The sequence below is a fragment of the Microtus pennsylvanicus genome, chromosome 1 (assembly GCF_037038515.1).
Source record: "Microtus pennsylvanicus isolate mMicPen1 chromosome 1, mMicPen1.hap1, whole genome shotgun sequence".
In the NCBI taxonomy this organism is placed as follows: domain Eukaryota; kingdom Metazoa; phylum Chordata; class Mammalia; order Rodentia; family Cricetidae; genus Microtus; species Microtus pennsylvanicus.
In genome coordinates, this window is record NC_134579.1 from 213,602,413 (window position 1) to 213,623,612 (window position 21,200).

Consider the following 21,200-nt stretch of genomic DNA (forward strand, 5'->3'; position numbering starts at 1 on the left):
CAGGATTCAATGGAACACACTTTAGGTTGACTATAGAAACTTGGTTGAGTGCTGTGGGCTCATTATTTCTAGTTATTTCTAATACTCAATGGAGAGGGATTGCAATAATAGGGGATGCTGGTAAATCTTAGAGAAGCTGTTTAACAAATTTGTGATTACTAGATATGAGCAAATCTGTTTTTTGGTGTATGTGTGTGTTTCTGCGCACGCGTGCATGTGTATGAATGTGTGTATATGTGCACATGTGTATGTACGTCCATGCGTTTCTGTGTGTCTATATATACGTGTGTGTATGTACACATGTGTATGTGTGCATGTACGTGTGTGCATGTGTAGGTTATGTTTGTGTGTATGTATGTCCGCGTATTTACATGTGTGTATGCATGTATGTGTAAGCATATGTATGTATGTGTATGTATACGTGTGTAGGTATGTGTTTGTGTGTATGTACGTATGTGTGTGTATGTGCATGTGTGTGTGTGTGTACACCTCAGAGCTAACCATTTAGAAGTTAACGGAGCAGCTTTCTCATTTGTTTATATTACTTTGTGCGGTCAGGTTACTTTTTAACACCCTCTCCTTCTTCTTCAAAGAAAGTGCCAAAATACTAGCTTTCCCTTAAAATCACTGGGAGAATTAAGTGAGATACAACTTAGCACAAGACCCACCTAGAGCAAACCTTCAGTAAGTATTAGCTGCCACACCTCTGTGTGGCCAAGAAGTGAGTCAGACGTTGCTATGTAGTGGAAGCCGCTTCAGAGATCTGCATGAATGACCGTCCCACTCCATGTCCTTGCCAGTGAATCCAAGACAAACTGATGGCACACCTCTGGGCTGGATATGGAGGACGTCTGCATTGTGACCTTAAAGTGACAAGCTTAAATGCGTAGAGGCTAAATATAATTTTCTTTTAGGCTCAAAGAATAAATTCGTGAAAACCTATGTGGGGAGTCATGACTGACCCGCAGTGAATGTGGGGGTCCTACAGGCATCTGTGAGTGACAAGCTCGTGCTGCCTCTAAATTCCGAGAGCTGGAAGCTGATGCCGCTTTCTGGGCATTGAGGTTGGGGGGAGGGGCTTGTGTTCTTAGTTACAAGATCAGACTTCAGCACAAGACAACGCTGTGTTCTTGTTTCCATCTCCTGCAAGGCTGTCTGGCTTATATAATAGTCAGGCAATATTTATTTAGCAGATACTTGTTTTCATAAATGCTTTAAGTTCCTCACATTTAATAATTCATTTACCCATCAGAACTGCTCGATGGAGCTGGCACTGTCACTTGGAGTGATTAAGTGATTTTCCAATATCACATTGTTCCAGAGCTGCGATTTGAACCGAGGAAGCTGAATGCTAGAACTAACTTTATTGTTTCCCTGTGTTGTTACTTCTAGAAGAAGGCACCGTGCCAGCGCATTCATCCATTTATCCAACTTACAGACAGTCACGGATAGTATGACTAAAGGGGACCCAGGGTGGAGTGATCTGACCGTGCACTATGAAGAAGGGGACAGATTGGACTAAGGGACAGATAACACCATTGCCACATCCTGTCCGTGGGCGGATTCTGCACCCCGGAGGCCGTGGTGGAAGAGAGTGACGTATACCAGCACAGAGAAGTGAGAACACGTGGGGAGACATTCTCCGTCGGGATGATTAGTTAGAAGCCAGCAATGAAGTCCATCAATTAGCATGGCTTCAAGATGCCATCTGTGAGTGGCTAAGGAAGTGGCAGCCCGAAGGCAGAACACACAGGGCTAAGAGACAGGAGCCTGGGGAGGCAAGCGGCTACGGGCTCCGTCTACTGCTTCTGGCATGTTTGAGGGTCCACCCACCAAGCAAATGCCCCTACCATGGAGACAGACTGAAACTGTGATTGAGAGGGTACTTATGAATGCACTATCTACTTATTTTTATACCAGATTAACAGAACGCTTCGAACTTTCATAAGAATTTTGGAAACTCGCAAAAAACCATTAAAAAAACAAAAATCCCATCCAGGTTATGGAGGTGATGTGTCCCAGAGACCCACAAAGATGACACGCTGCATCAGGGCTCGGTGACATCTGGTCGACTCTCCCCCAGGCTCCGTGCAGGCGACAATTCACAACTGCTCTCCTTGTGGGAGGGGGGGTCGCCATACTTGTTTTCATTCGGAACTGTCTCAAAAATGCGTAGTGTTGTTGTGGTAGGAAAATTGGAAAGGCGTTGAGATTATGGTATGGAAGAAGCCCTGGCAGGGAAACCGCCGGCCCCTCCCATCACACTGTGGTGATATGTAAGGGCGTAGGATAAGTGTGTATACACAAAGGTGGGGGAAGGTGGAGGTCAGGTAGGATCACCATTCTTATGGCACAAAGCCAGAGAGTGTCTAAGCTTTCCTAGCTCTCTGGTCTGCTCCATGCCCGGAGTGGGGGTGGGGTTCTCTCTCTTCATACACTTTTCTCATTTCCATCACCACTCGCATGTCTCTGGTGCAATTCGTTGTTCTGGGACACAAGAACCTGTAAATCTCAGGGGGTGCCCTGTGGATTTGTCCAAAGCTTATCAAACCATTATATTACCTGGTGTCCTTGCCAGCTGAGAAGCCTGGTTGGTCCTTTTCCTGCCCTTGTGACTAGAGACTGAGTCTCAGGAGAGGGTTTGAGATCTTGTATTACTTAGATTCTGCATTGAAAAAACAAAACCGAAACAAACCAGTGGAAGAGCTGCAGGGAACACCTGCAATGAAGCGCCCAGGAGGCAAAGGCAGGGCTCGCTGCACACATGACGAATGTTGGGCTCAGGAGGCAAAGGCAGAGCTCGCTGTGCACGTGACGCCAGTAGGGCTTGCACAGTGAGTTCTAGGCCAGTCAGCCAAGATGAGCCCCTCAAAGCCAAAACACAACCCCAAGAAACTATTCCTTGATGTGGGAGTGTCATATATCAATCTGTTGATTTCATTGGTTAAGCAATAAAGAAACTCCTTGGCCCTCATAGGTTAAAACATAGGTGGGAGGAGTAAACAGGACAGAATGCTGGGAGAAAGAAGCTGAGTCAGGGAGTCGCCATAATTCTCCCACTCCAGGCAGACGCAGGTTAAGATCATTCCTGGTAAGCCAGCTCGAGGGCTATAGCAGATTATTAGAAATGGGCTAGTCCAGGTGCAAGAGTTAGCCGAGAAGAGGCTAGATAGAAATGGGCCAAGCAGTGTTTAAAAGAATACAGTTTCCATGTAATTATTTTGGGGCATAAGCTAGAGCTACCCATGTGGGTGGCTGGGTGCCAGGGACGCAGCCCCGCCGCTCTTATTACAACAATTCCTGTGGAGTTTAGTGATCATTGAATTGTTTTCCCCTCTGAACTCAATTCTTGAAATCTGCTTGCACGGAGGCACCAGACAGAATGATGCTTCCGTGTCTTTGCTCATTGGTTCGTCCATTCATTCATGCATTCACTGAAGAGTTCATGTTCCCTCACTATGAAAACACTACATAGCTAATTCAATTTGATTTCCCAAGCTGGAACTAGCATGCAGTTTCTCACCTCACCGACAAGGACACCGGCTGGAGATGCTTCAGCCATGTGCTCATCATAGTTAGGATGCATTTGAAGAAGGTCTGACTTCAGGAGAACTCGTGAGGTCCAAGTCCTCTACAGAATGTCAAGGCCTCTGAGGTCTGTCCTCGGTCTTCTGTGACCTCCATGACCTTCTCTGCCCTGCCCCGTACTGAACACTGATTTGCATTGGGTCTCCCCGAAGTCACACTGTATGTTAGAAATAACAAGATCCTCAAACGTGGCTTTATGATTTCTAGTTCACCATAAGGCAAACAAAAAGGTGAAACGCATTTTGACACTAAGTTTTATTTATCTGTTGACAGAAACTCACAGCTCTCATCTCAAAGGGACTGAGAGATTTTCTGGGACAGAAGAACCTGGAAATATGAGCACCCATGGCCCAGACATGTGGATTCAGGTTATTCCAAATACCATGCTATGATGTGGTACTAGTTTCATGACGTTTTTGTAGAGACAGAACAAAGAAAGTCATAAATCAAGGTAGTTCTAAAATTACACCAATAGAACCATCAGATGGGTGGGTTTCTGCAAAGAGGGGAAAATCTTACTCTAAGCCTTGGCTCCTATCTGATGACATTCTTGGCCTCTGGGTCAGTAGAAGCTACAGTGTTAGCACATTGGAAATAATTTACCTAATAGTCATAGGAACAGGTGTTAGCTCAAGTCCAGAGGCAAGCAATCAATAGCTATTCAGGGGACTAGAGATAGCTTGCTATAATTTGGCTTCGAACATACAACATCCCAACTCTCCAAGGTCACAAAGGTACTTATCAGTCACTCAGCCTTGTAGAGTCTTTGACACAGGTGATTGCCCCCCACCCCCAAACTCCAGTTCACATATCCCAATAAAGAAAGAATTATCATCTATGTAGTCATTATCAAGAATATTACCAAAATATTTTATATCTTCCTTTTTGAACTAAGCCTGTGAAATCTGGTTTGCATTTTGTATTTATAAATTGGACCCATCATATTTTAAGTGCTGGGTGGCACATGTAGGTAGTGGTTCTGGTACTACTGACGTCAAGTTCACCCAGGGGATGGGCTCTTTAGTGGCCGTCATGCCAGCAGCATGCAATGGTTTCAAGTTGTCCTTTTGTACCTAGTCTTTCTTGCTCCTGTAGTGTGAGGAATGAGAGACACTCTCAGAAAGCTGATCTTCCCCAAAGAGGCTCAGAGCAGCCTAGAGACCTGAATGAGAAATGAGGGCTGAGCTTCCTGGAAGCAGAGAGCAGCAGAGTCTGGGAGAGGGGAAGACTTGCCAAACTCCCTGGAAAGGACACCCTCCAATGAAGAGCCGCCTGCAAGTTCCACAGTGAGCTCCAGGGTTCACCTCTGGTTAGTGGCCTCTCATTCTCCTTCCTGGAAGGATTTCCAGGGGACTCATTGATTTTCCACATTGGACTTCAGGAGCACCCTTACTTTGGTCTGTTGATGGTTTTCTATATGGGGTGAGCAGACATTTTTTCATGTCTCCCTAAGAGCAGTGTCATACGACATGGTTGCTGAAGATCAGCCTCCATGCAGAGGCATGGTGGCATTGCTGGCTGGTGGCCTTCTGTAATGGTCACTGTCAGCTTCTCCGCCACTTCCAGAACGGCTCAAGTTAGTTACGAAGCTCGGGAAATTTGGCCTAGAAATTAAAGGTAACTTAACTTCCTGAGGATAGTCTCCCAGAGAAGAGAGGATAGAATGTCCAGACACAAGCTCTCAAAAGGGTATACACTTTTAGTTCTCATAAAGACAGAGAGCCCTCCTCAGAACAGACCCCATGGCCAACAGTACCATCTTAGGAAGAAACCCACTTGCTCTTTGGTTTAGAATTGGAAGTAATTGTGGAGTGATGGTTGACTCTGTCTCTCTCGGTCGATGCTCTGTGTCATTCTCGGGTCTACCCGTGTCTGCCCAACCCCTAGCTTTCCCTCCCCAGAGACTGAGCAACCTGAAACACAAAGAATTTTAAGCTGTTGCTCTCCCCTTTCTTTCTCAATTTAGAAAATTATCCCTTTCTATTTGACAGAATCCTCGTCAAAGGCAGACGTTTGGAGCCCAGGGCTGGCTTTGCTCACTGCCAAGGTGGGAGGACAAACAGCAGCAAAGATGAATAGCTGCAGGAGGCCCAGGGTTTGCCAAAGTTAGCGTTCCCAAACCGCCTCCAGTAGAAATGCTCACTTCTGATGTTCTAGAGTTGTTTTCCTTTCAAAGAAATACTTAAATATATTTTGTTTAAATTGCATGATGGCAATTATGCTTCTAAGTCTGATTAAGTGGCCCGATAGAGGAAATCTTTGCTTCCATAAGGGGTATTTGTTGTTCAATAGAGGGGTCTAATTTTCTGCGGTGGGAGGATTCACATTGTAGGCTTTGAGACTGTCTTTTTGTTCTCATTAGTTATTTATAAAGCTCTTATTAGGCTGGTTAAATGTACAAAGGGGAAAAGATAAGTTATTGTTAATCAATTTCTAATCTATTCATTATGGAGCTGATAGAAAATGAAGCTCACTGTGGGGATTGTTATGCAGACTTCAGATCCTTCCAATGCCACGTATCATGTCAATTAACAAATAGAACATTTTACTTTTTATAATTAGCATCCTTGTTTGTCACATTTGTCGTGTCACCTCCTTCCTCAAAAATCCTGTCACGATTCCTCATTCTGCAGTGGGCGGGAGCGCAGTCCCTGGCTTGGAACTCAAGCTGGACAGCTTCCGGTGAATGTTAACACTGTCCTGTGAGACTTGATGTTCTCTCTGCTCTGAGGGCTCACAAGGCTGTCCTGTCTTCACTCTGTGAAATTCACTGTGGCCGAATGACAAGCTTGACTAATAAAAGAACTGGTGTGGAACCTGAGACTACAGTATTTAGTTTTTGGTATCCCAGTGACCTCCACCTTTCTGTTCTGCTGTTAGTGACTTGCTGCTGTCACCCAGTTAGCCCCGGCCTGAGAATGAGGTAGAAGTCCTTGCTAAATTTAATGGACATATTTTGTCAATGAAAAAGATAACCTTGCCTCAAATCATTAAAAATACTTCAACAGAGTTTGGCAAGCATTAGGGCTCCTTCTTTTGAAACTTGATCAGCTCCATCCTGTTTGCAAGTGAGATTTGATATGGAACATCTATATATCATAGAAACAAGAAGAAACATCTTGCTGAGGAAGGGGAGGAAGAGGATGGAGGAAAATTTTCTCTTTACTGCCCAACAAAGCCTGGTGCCCCCTTACAACTTACTATTAGTACTTGGAACTCAACCAGTGAACTAGAAGAAGCAAATCTCTCCAGTTAAATTCTGGCACAATAATCACAACTGGTGGCTTGAGAGAGGGAAAGATCTGGAAACACACACACACACACACACACATATATATACACACATATACATACACACACACACACATATATACACACACATACACACACACACACACATATTGATCCTACATAGTGTTTCAAGAGAATCTAAGACACCATCTAAAGATGGGTAGATTGCAGATGCAACTCAGGTTTTGAACTTCCCCTGAGCAAGTGAAAACCTAGAACACGGCCATCTCCTTACTCTCCCATCTCCAGGGTCACATCAGCTGCCATTGTTATTATTCTTATATGTCTGTGATGCATGGAAAAACATTGCCTTGTCCCATATTGCTATTTAAAGTAGGGAAGTGGCTGGGCAGTGGTGGCACATGCCTGTAATCTCAGCACTCAGGGGTCAGAGGCAGGAGGATTTTTGAGTTTGAGGCCAACCTGGTCTACAGGGTGAGATCCAAGACAGCCAGGGTCACACAGTGAAACCTTGTCTCAAAAATAAAAACCAAAACCAAAAGCTAAAACCAAGTCGGGAAATGTGTTTGGTGAAGGCTGCATCTTCTTGAAAGTCAAAGAGTGTGCTTCTTTGTAGGGTGTACAACATTCCTGAGGACTGAAGCTCAGCTTGCTAAAGATCCCAGCCTTCATATCAGTTACTGACATTGTCTGGTGCTTTTCTGCAGGTGTCAGAGCTTGGGATGTCTCTTCTGGCGTCTTCCATATGTCCCTGAGATTGAGCTCTGAAAATATGGTTCCTGGTGCACCTGGCTGCAAGTTGCCTGGGGTGCTCCTGAGAGACACAGAGCACGAGATTTCAGATTTGCTGAATTGGAGTTCCTGCCATTCTGTGCATCTTTTATAAATACCTCTCTGTTCCAGAACGTTCCTGGGCATAATTCACTGTGAAAATCACCAGCCTATAGCCAAACTGTAAACACAGGCCCAGAGTTCCAAGAACCGGGAGAGAAGTTTTCTCTTCTTCCTGGTTTAAGAGACCTCATTGTTCAGGAGTACAGTTTTTCAGTCACCAGCCAGATGGCATCTTGGTCACCTCTAAGCTCTGACATTTATAAACAGGGCCGCTGTAAATATCCCTGTTAAGGCTGACATGTGGGAATGGGTTTTTATCTAATTTTGGTAAAAGCCATGAAGAGAATGGGTGTTAGTTTAATAGGAAACAAACTGTCCCCCAAAGTGATTATGGTTTTATGCCAGCTTGGCAATAACTGAACGGAGTTCCCATGGCTCTATATCCTCACCAGCATTTGATGTTGTCAGTGTTTTGGAGTCTGGCCACGTTAACAGGCATGATTTGTAGTGGCCAGGTGACATGGCATCATCATTATAGATGCTTGATACCTGTCTATTTTTGGTGAGGACTTTGCCCGCTTTTTAAAATTTGATTGCTCGTCTTTTAGTTGTTAGTTTTTATGGGTTATTTATTCTGCCTAGCAGTCCATTATTAAGTATGAACCTGGTAAATATTTCCTTCCTAGAAAGCTGCCTTTTGTGGTTGGTCTGTTGGAAGGATTCAGGAGTCACGCCCAAACACAGTCCCAGTGTTCACACTGTGGCTCACTGCAGTCACACACAAACACAGTCCCAGTGTTCACACTGCGGCTCTCTGCAGTCACACACAAACACAGTCCCAGTGTTCACACTGTGGCTCACTGCAGTCATGCCCAAACATAGTCCTGGTGTTCACACTGTGGCTCGCCACAAGTTTCTTTATTTGTAACTTTGTAGGCTTTGCTGGTTATCTGTTCTTTGTGGTTTCTGATATTCCAAATTTGTTCTTTTGCTTCTCAGAGGTGTTTTGTGGGTTGACATGGTTCTATAAACTTAAGAAACAGGACTGGGCCAGGAAAGAAGTAAGGTCATGTCTGAGAGTGGATGAGGGACATAGTCATACAATATACCTGCGCCTCGGCATCCTGTCAGAGGTGTGCGTACGAAGGCATGTGCATTGATTATCAGCCACCAGAGAGAGCCATGCTTCAACCATGATATCACTGGCATGAGTTGTTTTAAAAACTGCTTTGCATAGGTCACACACAGCAGCTCTTGAATGTGTTATTATTTTTGCTAGTATCACCCACTTTGTGCCATGCTCTGCTCAAGTTTCCCATATAAGATAATTAGTCAGATCCTCACCCCTTGAGAGAGACACTAGACTGCCCCATTTCATTGTTGAGGACAGAGAAACACTGAGCCGGTGTAGACTAGTCCATTGCAATGTCGTATACACTCACAACTTTTTGAGCCTGCAGAAACAACACAAGGGGCCAGTTTCTATGAGTCGATGCAATCGATGGTCAAGGACCACTTCGCACAAAATGGAGGAATAGGCAAAGTTCTTGATCCCCCAAGAGACTTTCTGCCTCTCATCCCCCAAACCAACATCTACCGATGAATCCTTCTCCACATGCAAAACCCTGGAATAACCAGGTCGGCTGTTCATGCCTGTTGATCTGTGGAGTTGGGGTTGGCTAGAGCTCCCTCAATGGCAAGGCCAGGCAGAAAGACGGAAAGGAGAAACTAAAGAGACTCTAGCTGGCCTGGGCATGGCAGACATGGCTTTGGCCAGCCTTGTCCTCCCCCCATTCCCTCTGCCTTGCTAAACTGTCAGTTTACATTCCTAATGCCAGCCACCAAGGTCTATCCCTTCTATGCTGCTTCCTCCTCCTGAGACTGACTGCCAGGGTCTAGCTATCAAAGGCTTGAAGTTCAGCAATCAAAAGCCCTCTTTGGCTCACTTAACTAACACACACAATTAAAATTAAATATGTCATCCTAATACGGGGTTTCCCTTTTTATCTTTATAAGCTGCCATTAGTCTAAGTGCCGCGTCTGTCTCCTGTCTATCCAGAGGCAGTCCTTGTCCCCTACCCTACTCCCTAGTCCTCTATCTCCTGTCTGACTTTTATTCCCTGCCCTCTGTCCCTGTGGAGCAAATCAATTTCCTTTGTTCTTCTCAGAACTTGGTCTTGGGGGCCTGGGCTGATACCAATCTCTTTCAGAAACGTGGGGCTGGAAAACACTACCCTTATGGTAGTGGACATTCACAGAAGGCCAACAGTCCTGAAATCATCCTGACTGGAGGAACACATTCCCAAGAGACATTTCTGTGCCCTCCCTTTGGCTCTCAGGGAATTCCATGCTGGGGAAGGGAAAAACTAAAGTCCCAGGGACTGCCAGATGGGGGAGCTTGAACTCTCATCCAAGCAGTGCTGAAAAGCAGGCAAGAGTTTAGCCAACATGGCCCCATAGGGGAAAGAATAAAGGAAGAGTTCTAGCAATCCCTCATCCAGCTCCTAGAGTGCTGGCATAAGGTTTAGATGTAAACAAGACCAAGAGGTAAACATAACAGTCCTGGTCAAGATACACTCCCAGCACTGCTTGAATGAGAGTTCAAGCCTAGCTTGTTAGGGATGCTGGGGCCCAGGCACTGACTCCAAACACTCCCACAGTCCTGAGACAGTGTGTACTGGTGTCATCATCCAATGACAGGATGATGGTGAAGGGGCTGCTTGACCCAGGCATCTGTTCAGAGTTAAACAAGTGAGAAGGACCGGTATGTGATAGTTATGGGCAGATACTCTGGAGCAGATGAATCTGGAATCAAAACCCAACTCTATGGCTTAGTGGAAATGTAGCTGGGGATGTCGCTTCATTTCCTTAAAGACAATCTTTCTCCATTTTAATGCTGGCTGTTTGTGGTAAGCACTGAGTTAGAGTGGATGAAACATTAAGCCCATGTCTGGCACAGGGCCTTCTCAATATATTGACAGTTAATGGACATTAAGTAAAGGAGCCATGATGTTGAGGGTGTCATAGCTTCCAGCTTGAGACAAGCAGAGGTAGTGAACTCGAAATCTGAATGGATGTCCCTGGTAGGAGAAGGAAATAGGATACAGGCAGACATGGGCATTGTTTATATTAGACTTGTTACAGGAGGTAGGATGGGTGGGTAGTCATACCACAGACCCGCACAGCACTGGCTAATCTATGGCTGTCATTTCAGAGACGGTCATGGATTTTGAACAAGGTATGCACACGTCTTTTACATGGTAGTTTGCTGCTGGTCTAGCTCAGTCTTCTTTCCGAAGCGCCTCTAGCTCAGTTTCACAATGGACAAATGGCGCAAGACCCTGCTTGATTCTAGATGAGCTCTGCTGTTGCTTCTTGACGTGTTCACCCACCATCTTTCAGAACTACAAGGACTCCAGGAGGTAGATGCTTTTAATTACCTGCCCTCCTGTGGTAGAAGTGACATAAGGCCAGCTAACTGGGATGGAGGTGGGGCTACTGGTGCTGAGGCTTGGTTCTACCACTGGGCTCAGCCCCAGCCCCTGCTATGAGAGGCACTGCTCTTCTCTGAAGGTCAGAGGCAGAGAAGCTGTCTAGTCTGCACTTGCTGTTTTTTTTTTTTTCTGAAATGTTAGAAAGACGATTCACAGCACCACAGGGTAGCCTCTCTACAGTGTCCAACCCACCATTAGGAATTCTGACAACGATGATGACATCAGTATTCAGGCTCCCTTCCTACCTTGCAAGTCAAGATGCCCTTGGCCTATTTATGATGGTCAGCATCATTCTTTTCCTTCATCTTTCATCTGGACTTTTAAACATGATGAATAATTTGTTGCTCTGTTATCATGTCTACTTGTATAGCATGAAGAAAGGTTTTGATATGTCTTGAAAGCAATAGCACTGACATGGTATAGGAAGAGGAAATAAGATTTTTCATGTCTGGAGCCATAGGATATGCAAAGATAGAGGCTCCAAGACACAGCCTAAAGTATCTCAAGGACTGGAAGAATATGCAAGGATATCTGTAAGAAACTTAGCAGGATAGCTATGGGAAGTCTGACTTATCTGAAGATGAGTTATCACTGTTGAGACCAATCAGTGTGTGTCTCCCCAGCCTGGGGATCAGGGATCACTGCTGGAGGTAAAGCTGCTGTGGGATAAAGCTCTTATACCTTGTAAAGATTTGTCGCATGTATTGGTTTAATAAAATGATGATTGGCCAGTAGCCAGACAGGAAGTATAGATAGGGCAACCAGACTAAGAGAATTCTGGGAAGAGGAAAGGCAGAGAGTCAGTCTCAAGTTAGATGCAGAGGAGGCAAGATGAGAATGCCTTACTGAGAAAAGGTACCAAGCCACATGACTAAATGTAGATAAGAATTATAAACTAATTTAAGTTGTAAAAGTTAGTTAATAATAAGCCTGAGCTTATAGGCCAAACAGTTTATAATTAACAAACTCGTTTGCATGTTTCTTTGGGACTGAATGGCTGCAGTATCAGGGGGACAGAAACTTCCATCATCACTGAGATCTAGGAGGGACTGGGTGACAGAATTCAGGAATGTGGATGCAGAAGAAAAAGAAGGGAGAGTCTTGTCTTCACCTCTTTATCCTAATAAGCTCTGCCATCAAAGCATGGAGCTTTTCCCATGTTTCAGTCCATTTAGTGCTATCATGACCCCAGAAGGTAACTGTGACCCAGGAACTGAAGCCAGTGGAGGTCCAGTCACCTACAAAGGCTGTATGTAGACTTGTCCCAGCGAGTAGAAGGTTGGGCCATTCTTTGGTTTCTTTTAACTTGAGGCTCTGCCAGGCTAAAGAAGAAGGCCTAATTAGGTGTGGATGAATTGTGTCAAGGTATCCTTCCAGCCTGACATTTGAAAGCTTGCTCATTTCTAGGGAATGGAATGATCCAGCCCCTTTCAAAGGCATTTGAGGCACTGACCCTAAGCTTTGACTCAACGGACTTAGTCAAAACCACTAAATCACATCGTGGACTTGTGTACTTAGGTAAAAGGGGCAGGCGAGGGTGGTGGTACACTGAATGATAATGTTGGTTTGAAACCTCTTTAGCTAAATAGTGGTCACCTGGTTGAGCTATTAGAGATGACTATTCCCCCTCATTTTACTGCTCGTTCTAAACTCTTTATTCTATTTGGTAAACTATAGCTTAATAATAAGTGTCACATCTGATCTGAATGATCCCCCTCACAGCCCCCCCCCAAGAGCATCCTGACTTCCTTCTTCATCTTTGCATGCAGATGTATGAGGGAGGCAGGTCCTGGTTTATTATAAGTGTTCAGCGACAGTAGATTAAATAAATGACCTGCCTTTCAACACAAGGGAATACTTCCAGATTCTTATTTTTGATAGTGAAGTTTTGATCAAATGTATCCATGGCAACACTTCACTAATAGAAGCACTGTACATGTTGGGCATAAAAGTCATATCTTTTTTTTTAAGTGCTGTGATAGACCAATAACTGTTAGTTTGCAATCACAGACTACAAAAGAAATGATTGTGTGAATGTCTGAGATTCCAGGTGTTAAATCAGGAGCACAAAATGTGTGTGTCCTTGCAGTTTGGTTTCTTAAGGCTTGGGAGCAGGTGCTCGCTTCCTTTTGAATTCATTAGAATCAGATTCAAGACCTTCTATAATTCTACAGACTCAAAGGACTAGATATCGCCTCTAAAGGTCATCCACCAGGAGCCCCTGCCTTCAGTCAGGACAGGAGATAAAATGCCTGTGGACCATCTAGCCTTTAAAAACCTGTCTCAAGGAGAATAGAGATGAGCGCTCTCCACTCTGGCTGTGCTTCTCCAGAGGAAGAGCCCTTATGGCCCTATTTTACATGATAACACATTCTCCCTTGCCACATGGTATAAGCGCTTCAGTTTGCTCTGTCCTCAGCAGAGTAAGGCATTGGTCTGCATCACGCCCAGAATGCCCTTCAATACACAGAAAATCCACCTGGGCTCCCCTTCCCAAGCCTCAGGAAACCCGGTTCCTTAAGCATATTCTCACAGACACTTTTGTAAGCCTTTATCCTTGTAAGCATTTTTGTCTCTTTTAGTTAAAGTGTTTCCAATCCATCCACATCCCACGTAAGGTTTTTTTTTTTTTTTGACTTAAAATTAAATGCCTGGGTAATTCAGAAGTGACCATGGCAAAGAATAGGGTGGTACAGAATGCTGGTGTAGCATGGTTCCAGACATCTCTAGCTTCCAGATCTTTCTCATCAGAACTGCCTCCACTCTGTAAGTGCTGGGGTCACGGGACTGTACCAGCACAGTTGGTTTATATAGTATTGGGGTCAAACCCAGAGCCTCATGCATGCTAGCCAAGCACTCTACCAACTGAACTGAATCTCCAGCCCCATAACATAAAGATTATATTTTAAAGATTTGAAAGGAAAATAATGTTAAATTTTCATTCTCTTGTAATACCATTTTGCTAAAGGTGGTGACTATCTGTGGGGCTAAGCCGTGGAGTGTGCAGTAATAGCCACCACCGGATGCTGGTTCCCTGTGCAGCACAGGGTGCTGTCTCGGATTCCCACTTCGCACAGTTGCTTCAAGTTAATCTGAGATCAATGCAAAAAAGGCAACAGCGACTGAAGAAATGTACCCATTTGTGCCTCCTACTCTAATTTTCAAACTCAGCAGGTTCAATTTACTTACAAAGGTTGGTCTAAGAGAGAGTTCTCAGTGCAGAAAGGCAATTTAACCAAAATGCTTTTCTCTAATTACACAGCACAGCTATTTGCATAAGTAACCAGTCTGGGGATTCAGGGACCCGAGAGAGCCAATGCTATTAGAGCAGAAGTTATATTTTTGATAATTTTAAAGAAAATAATAGCAAGTCCAGATCTGAAAAGTTTCATCTTTCTAGAAGTAATGACTGTCTCGTTCAAGTCAAGTGTGTGCTGCACACACCTAATGGGAAGCAGTCAAATAGGGGCCCCTTATCAACCGCTGTGGCCCTTTCTGGAGGACAGGATGTTAGTCATACTGAGTAAGGATAAAGGACAGTTTCTGTCAATCACCGCAAGCAGTCTAGACATGATTTCCTCTGCCAATATGGAAAATGCTGCTTTTAAAGTCACTCTTGATCTCTTGGCTGCTGTAGAAAATGAAGTCATTTCTTAGGTTAATGGGCTCAGACTATCACAAAGAAGAGTTTATCTTAAAATTCGCTAAGACATTTCCAACATATTGATAAACAGTGACATTGTTTACCAGGGAGGAAAATAAATGCTCTTTCAGAGGTTTTTTTTTTTTAAGTAGACAAAACAGTCCCCTGTGAGGCCTGAATCACTGCACCATAGGCGCAGCCAATTTATCACACCGGAAATAAGACATGAGCGCAAACCAGCAAAGCAAGGGAACACAATCTAGGCTCCTCCCGCTGTGCCTTTACAGTTCAGGTGATTTAAAGCTTTGCAACAAAATGTTGCTTGATGCTTGCCAATTTTCCTTCCAATAGAAAACAAGCCCTACAGACTTGATGTTAACCCAAGAAGGAGCTCTCAGTTTTAGATTTCTGGGATTTGGCCATGGAGATAAGGAGAACAAGTGTCCACAAGCATCCTGAAGGAGAAGTGCAATAAGAAGACATCTTTAGTGGCCTCCATGGCTGGATGCACCAGGAATTAAGGTAAAATTGTCATTAACTCTTCAGGAATAATCAAGCCCACATGACAGCAGCAAGAAATCTCAACTTAGCTAAGTAGCCAGACAATTCTTTCAATGGATATCACTAAATGGCAGGATTCCAAAGCCAGAGGTCAAGATGAGAAAGGACAGCTTAGACAGTGAGTTACTGTGGTGCAAAAGTGGCAGATGGGTTGATCTTGGGGGAAAAAATTTGCCAACTGGTGCAGAGAACATTAGCCTAGAAGAAGAATATCTCACTTTAGTGGAGACAGCTCCAACTGTTTCATTCATTACAGCCCCCGGGAAGGGCTGGCGTCGCTGTGAGGACAGCATGGACTTGGGGCTCCGTCTCCCCGGCATGGACACGCCACACAAGTATGCCCTGTCATTGTCATCACTGCAGGCAACTTTACTGCCAAGGGTCATGGGGTCACAGAGATGGAAATAGAAAACAGGAGTGCGTCATCTGTCTGAAGATGTCTGCAAATGTCAGCACTGGTGAGGCAGCAACAGGAGCAGTTTCCTTGCTATTAGAGAGGTGTCCCGACTGAGATCAGTGAGCGGCACACAGAACACCTATGACAGGTGAGTCCCGAGCCTGTTGTGTGAGTCATGGGACTCATTCTTCAGATGGAAGCTCACAGTAATTCTCCTGCCTCAGTCTCTATAGGTGAGTCCCTGTACCCTGCCTTTACCCCCGGCCCTTTTGTGACAGGGAGAGAATGCAAAGCTTTGTTGGGAGAGTGCTCTTACACTACCTGAATCTCCAACCCTGTTTCCTTTTTTACGCTTTAAAAATAGTCATGCAATACTTTACCAAGGTAAATGTGGGAAGTTTGAATTCTTCTGGAAGACATACTTCTGACTTCAGATTCCAGGGACCTTGCCATTGCTGCAGTTTCTAACTTGAGCATGACTTTTCTTAGACCTCTCAGGACAGAGACTGTGACGGTGATCTTCACAGAGAGCTCAGGTCTGGACCCAGGGGCAAGGCCCTTGACTTTCCTTAGACCTCTCAGGACAGAGACCGTGAAGGTGATCTTCACAGAGAGCTCAGGTCTGGACCCAGGGGCAAGGCCCTTGACTTTTCTGTCCCTTGTTTCCTCCTCTATAATGCTGTCACAAAACCATGCTCACTCTGAGAAGCCCAGAGAGGACTAGTGAAGACAACACATGCCTGTGCTATGTAAGCCACTCAGGTCTGTGAAATACTAGCTGTTGGACTGAAATAGTCCCTGATGGGATATGAGATGGACCAATGTGTATGGGCACTTGCCACATAAGCCTGACGACCCACATCAGATTCAGAACCCATGGAGGAAGGAAAACATTGACTCCTCAAAAGTGATCCCCTATCTCTACACATGCAGTGGCATAGCACATGTGCACAGAACACACACACACACACACACACACACACACACACACACACACACAATCTACTCTTGCTACAGAGCACCAAGCCCTCTTGGGCCAATGAGGGATTGTAAAGCAGGATGGATGCCTGGCATTTCTGCCTTCATTTTATGTCTGCCCTTCAGCTGAAGGCATAGACCCAACCTTTCCTATAGAGTCACCTTGAATTCCAGGAAGAATAAACCTGGAAGTGCTGTGGTACAATGGTCTTTTATCCTGTCATTGTATTATTTTTAATAAAATACTGATTGGCCAGTAGTCAGGCAGGAAGTATAGGCAGGTGACCAGGCAGGAAGTAGAGGTGGGGCAACGAGAACAGGAGAGTGTCAGGAAGAGAAAAGGTCAGTCTGCACTCATCACCCAGACACAGAGGAAGCAAGATGAGACTGCCTCTCTGATGAAAGGTACCAAGCCGCATGGCTAACATAGACAAGAATTATGGGCTAATATAAGTTATAAGAGTTATAAGAAGCCTGAGCTAATAGGCCAGCCAGTTTATAATTAATGTAGATTTAATTGTGTGTTTCTCTGTGGCTAAACAGCTGTGGGACTGAGCGGGACAGAAACCTCTGTCAACAAATGGTGCCAACATGTACAGCTAAATCTACTTAAAACCTGAGAGAGTTTGGGAAGGAATTCTAGGTAAACAACAACAACAACAACGACGACGACGACGACAAAACAGTCAATTACGGCTTAATGCTGTGGCTCCTTTAAGAGAGGTTTTCCTGATTCAGCAGTAGCAGAAAAAAGCCACATGATTTTGAAACTGCAGCTTCCTGGGCCATGCTGCTAATGCAAACTCTGGCTCTTTCAGGAGGCCAAGCATTTAAATGGGGTTTATGAGTAGCATGTTACAAACTGCTTAATGGCATGACATAGACCTGTTGTATACCTGGGACTGGGACGATATGTATGGCTCGCAGAGGCAGTGAACGTACTTCCACCATGTTGGACTGAGTGGAGCAAGCAGGCAAGGCTGTGTTTGCCCAAGCAAACACTGCTTAGAATTTTAAGAAGTACTTAACATTTTAAGAAGTGCTCCAGGAAAGAAAATAATTACAGATACACAATAGGACAGATTCAGATTTAAAAAAAAAGACCTCTAAATCGGTCACAGTATTGAATAAATAAACATAGGCTTGGGAGAGAAAAGAAAAAGGTTAAAGTCTTTAAAATATAAAAGAATGAAAGAGAGTAGTTAGGTGTGGTGGCACACACCTTTACTCCCAGCACTTGGGAGGCAGAGACAGGCAGATCTCTGTGAGTTCAAGGTCAACCTGGTCTACAGAATGTGTACCAGGGCAGCCAAAGATACACAGAGAAATCTATTCTCAAAAAGCCAAAAATTAAAAATAAAAGAAATAGAGTTTAAAATAAAGCCATGTAAAAATAAAAAATACACAGAGAATCTGGATACAGTATGTTATTGTGTTGTCTTTAAATTGTTTGATGGCTGAGGAAGGAGCAAAAGCTGCTAAAAGACATTTGATTATAAATGCTGCTGGATTAATCCAATATATATATTTTGAAAATGCCTTGACTTTAAAATTTAAGCTAAAAACGTATGTTACTTTGGAGAAGAGGTTTTTCTTTTGTTTCCACAGGAAATGAGAGGTTGTGGATTCATTCTGGGCTAAGAAAAATAAGGTTTGATCAAGGAAGACACCCTGAGAAATCTCCGATAGGAGCAGATGACCCAGTTGTCTGAGTTCTACATCCAGAACAGCCTCAAGACTGCTGGCTGAGATGATCAAGCCTCACAGAATATTCCAGTTAGGACTTGACCATAATTCTAAATTTTCTTTAGGTTCTCATAAGATTATCAGCACCTCCAATCAGCAGGAAGCAGCCTGGAAAACTATGCCCACATTCCTGCTGATTGGGGTGCTGATAATCTTATGAGAACCTAAAGAATATTTAGAATTATGGTCAAGTCCTGGCTAGAATATTCTGTGAGGCTGAGCAGAAACAGAAATATAGGTTAATTTAAATGTAAGAGATAGCTAGTAATAAGTCTGAGCTATTGGTCGAGCATTAATATTTAAGTGAATCTGTGAGATGTGTGGTTGAACCAGTGAGACCACAGAAGTGGATCTGTGAGGAGAACCAGAGAGGTGAAATCCTTTTTTCTTTTTTCAGTAACAGAAATACTGACTCATGTGGACATGGCACACATGGGTCAGATGGAACGGTGGCTGTTGTCATCCTGAGAGACAGCGGACACAGCACATTGGCTACAAGGTAGGCCAGAACACAGAAGCCCTGCCCTGGGACTCTGAACAGCATGAAAGGGTGCAGTTCTATTCCAGGGGGTGAGGGAGGCTCAGAAATCATGACACAGGCAGGGCTGAAAGCAAAGCAATACCAGGCTTGGGTAATTTGAAGATGAATAGGCAGAGGTCAACGCAAGGAATGAGGAAGGAAAGTGAGTGAAGTTCTGGGGTTGTGCATTTGTGACTATGGCCAAGACACAGCAGGGGGTGCCTGCAGGAGGAAATCTGAGCTTTCTCAGGTGTCTGACCTGGTGGGTGTCAGAGGAAGAGTCTACATCCAAAGGCAGGGGACTCAGTTACTAGGAGCAGGAGGAGGACTTCGTTACCATGCCATGTCTATGGCAACCAGTCATAGACAAAATGAGGACAGGACAGGCACCCACAATTCAGTTAGCTCCTGGGCAAAGATCCTTGGCGCTATCTCCATAGAGGTGATTATGGGGCTTCTCATCCTCCCTCACTCTGGAGGCCCAGAGTGCTCTGTGATTTGATGCTCAGCTGCCCATGGAGAGGGATCTGTAAACGTCACCACCACAATCCTGCAGAGGGGCAATGCCACATGTGGTTTATTTTCTTAGGAAGAGGGTTCAGTTAAGGCGTTGCAGCATGTCCCAGGACAGCCTCTAAATTGTGCCCCTAAAGTATAAATCAACCCTGCTGGCTGATGCGTCCTTTTATATTGGTGTGTCTTTTCTCGGTTGCACTCACAGAACTCCTATGGGATGCAAGGTATGGGGGAGGGAAATATTATAAGGAAATATTAATGTTTAAAAATTATTGGTATTACTGACTTCTTAAAAATAGGAACAAAAATGACCCATAATATCACCATATTAAGCCGTTATATTATCTTTATTCTGGATTCCCATGTGCACACGTTCTTATAGAGTTATATTCATAAATGTGGTTTCATGTGGCTTATTCTTATATGGCTATATTGCCTTTAGAAATTATTCTTATTTTTCAGGCCTGGGTGCGGGATGCTTAGGTTATGAGAAATTGGATTTTAGCAGTTCAAGGAGAGAGCCATTCAGAATGAGGAGCAAATGCTATTACTCCATTTCTGTTTTGTTTGAAGGAATATTTTATTCTACTACTGTAATAACCAAGGCAATTTCTCTTGAGCAGGTATTTGAATATTGAAGAAAAATGGAATTAAAGAGGACACAGGCATTCTCAGTGCTCCTCAACATCTAATAGCCATCAGCCTACAAACCTGGTCTCCAGACACCACAAATCCTTCCACTGGGAGTCTGGTCAGTAGACACTCATGTGGCTAGCACACATTACCCCAAATAGCAGGACACTTAAAAAGGAGAGAAAAGAGAACTTGTGGCATTTTAGACATGCGTCACAAGAACCAGGTACCACACAGCCTTCGCAAAGGAGCTGCTTCTCCCCACATGACTGGAATTCCCACAGGATGGGACTCTTCTCAATGAGCATGATGCTCTGAGTGCAGTTACTAAAAATCACCGAGAGCAAAGCCAGGAGGGGCTCACGCCTACAGTCCCAGTACTTGGGGGTGCTGAGGCCAGAGGGAAGCCATGAGTTTGAGGGCAGCCTGAAGTACAGAGTAATATTCTGTTCCAAACGATGCAAATCTAAACAAACTAGACCGACTGTCAAGCCGGCAGTTGGAAGCCTCTTCCTGTGATTCTGTTCATTCAGTGTGGGACTGGTATCACTGTGTCCTGACAACCACAAGAGAGAGAACTGGGCCATTACTAGTGTTTCAGAGGCATTATTTAGAGAAGCAAAGAGCTGGAGTGTGACCTTTGAACAAACAATCGTGTTAGTGAGTGCATGTATTTATTATGAAACTAGAGTTGGTGCTTTTAGTAAGATGATTCTTCCTCTAGGGAGTCTCTCTAAAAAGTCACGTTGGATCTATGGGCTGGAAATTTTTCTAGCTAATAATATATATTAATAATATATATTATATATATAATATATCTACATAATGTTCTAGCATTCTCAGTAGTGGTGTTGATTCTCACGTGAGTGACTACAGAGTACATACGGGCATTAGAACTGCTTTGGGAAAGCCTGATGCAGCACAGGTAAGTTTCTCCACATAATGGAACAAAAGCACCAGTGCCCGTTTTCATCTGGACACATGTCAATCACGAGTCTTTGATGGGCAAAGGTGAGTCTATTTGGGTAATGTTTGTTG

General features: G+C 44.3%; 1 protein-coding gene across 2 annotated transcripts in view; it reads right to left on the reverse strand.

The window, feature by feature from the left end:
* Prkn (parkin RBR E3 ubiquitin protein ligase) overlaps positions 1-21,200 on the reverse strand; it is a 1,218,641-nt gene that overhangs the window by 123,363 nt on the left and 1,074,078 nt on the right. The gene's annotated exons all lie outside the window — the stretch shown is intronic.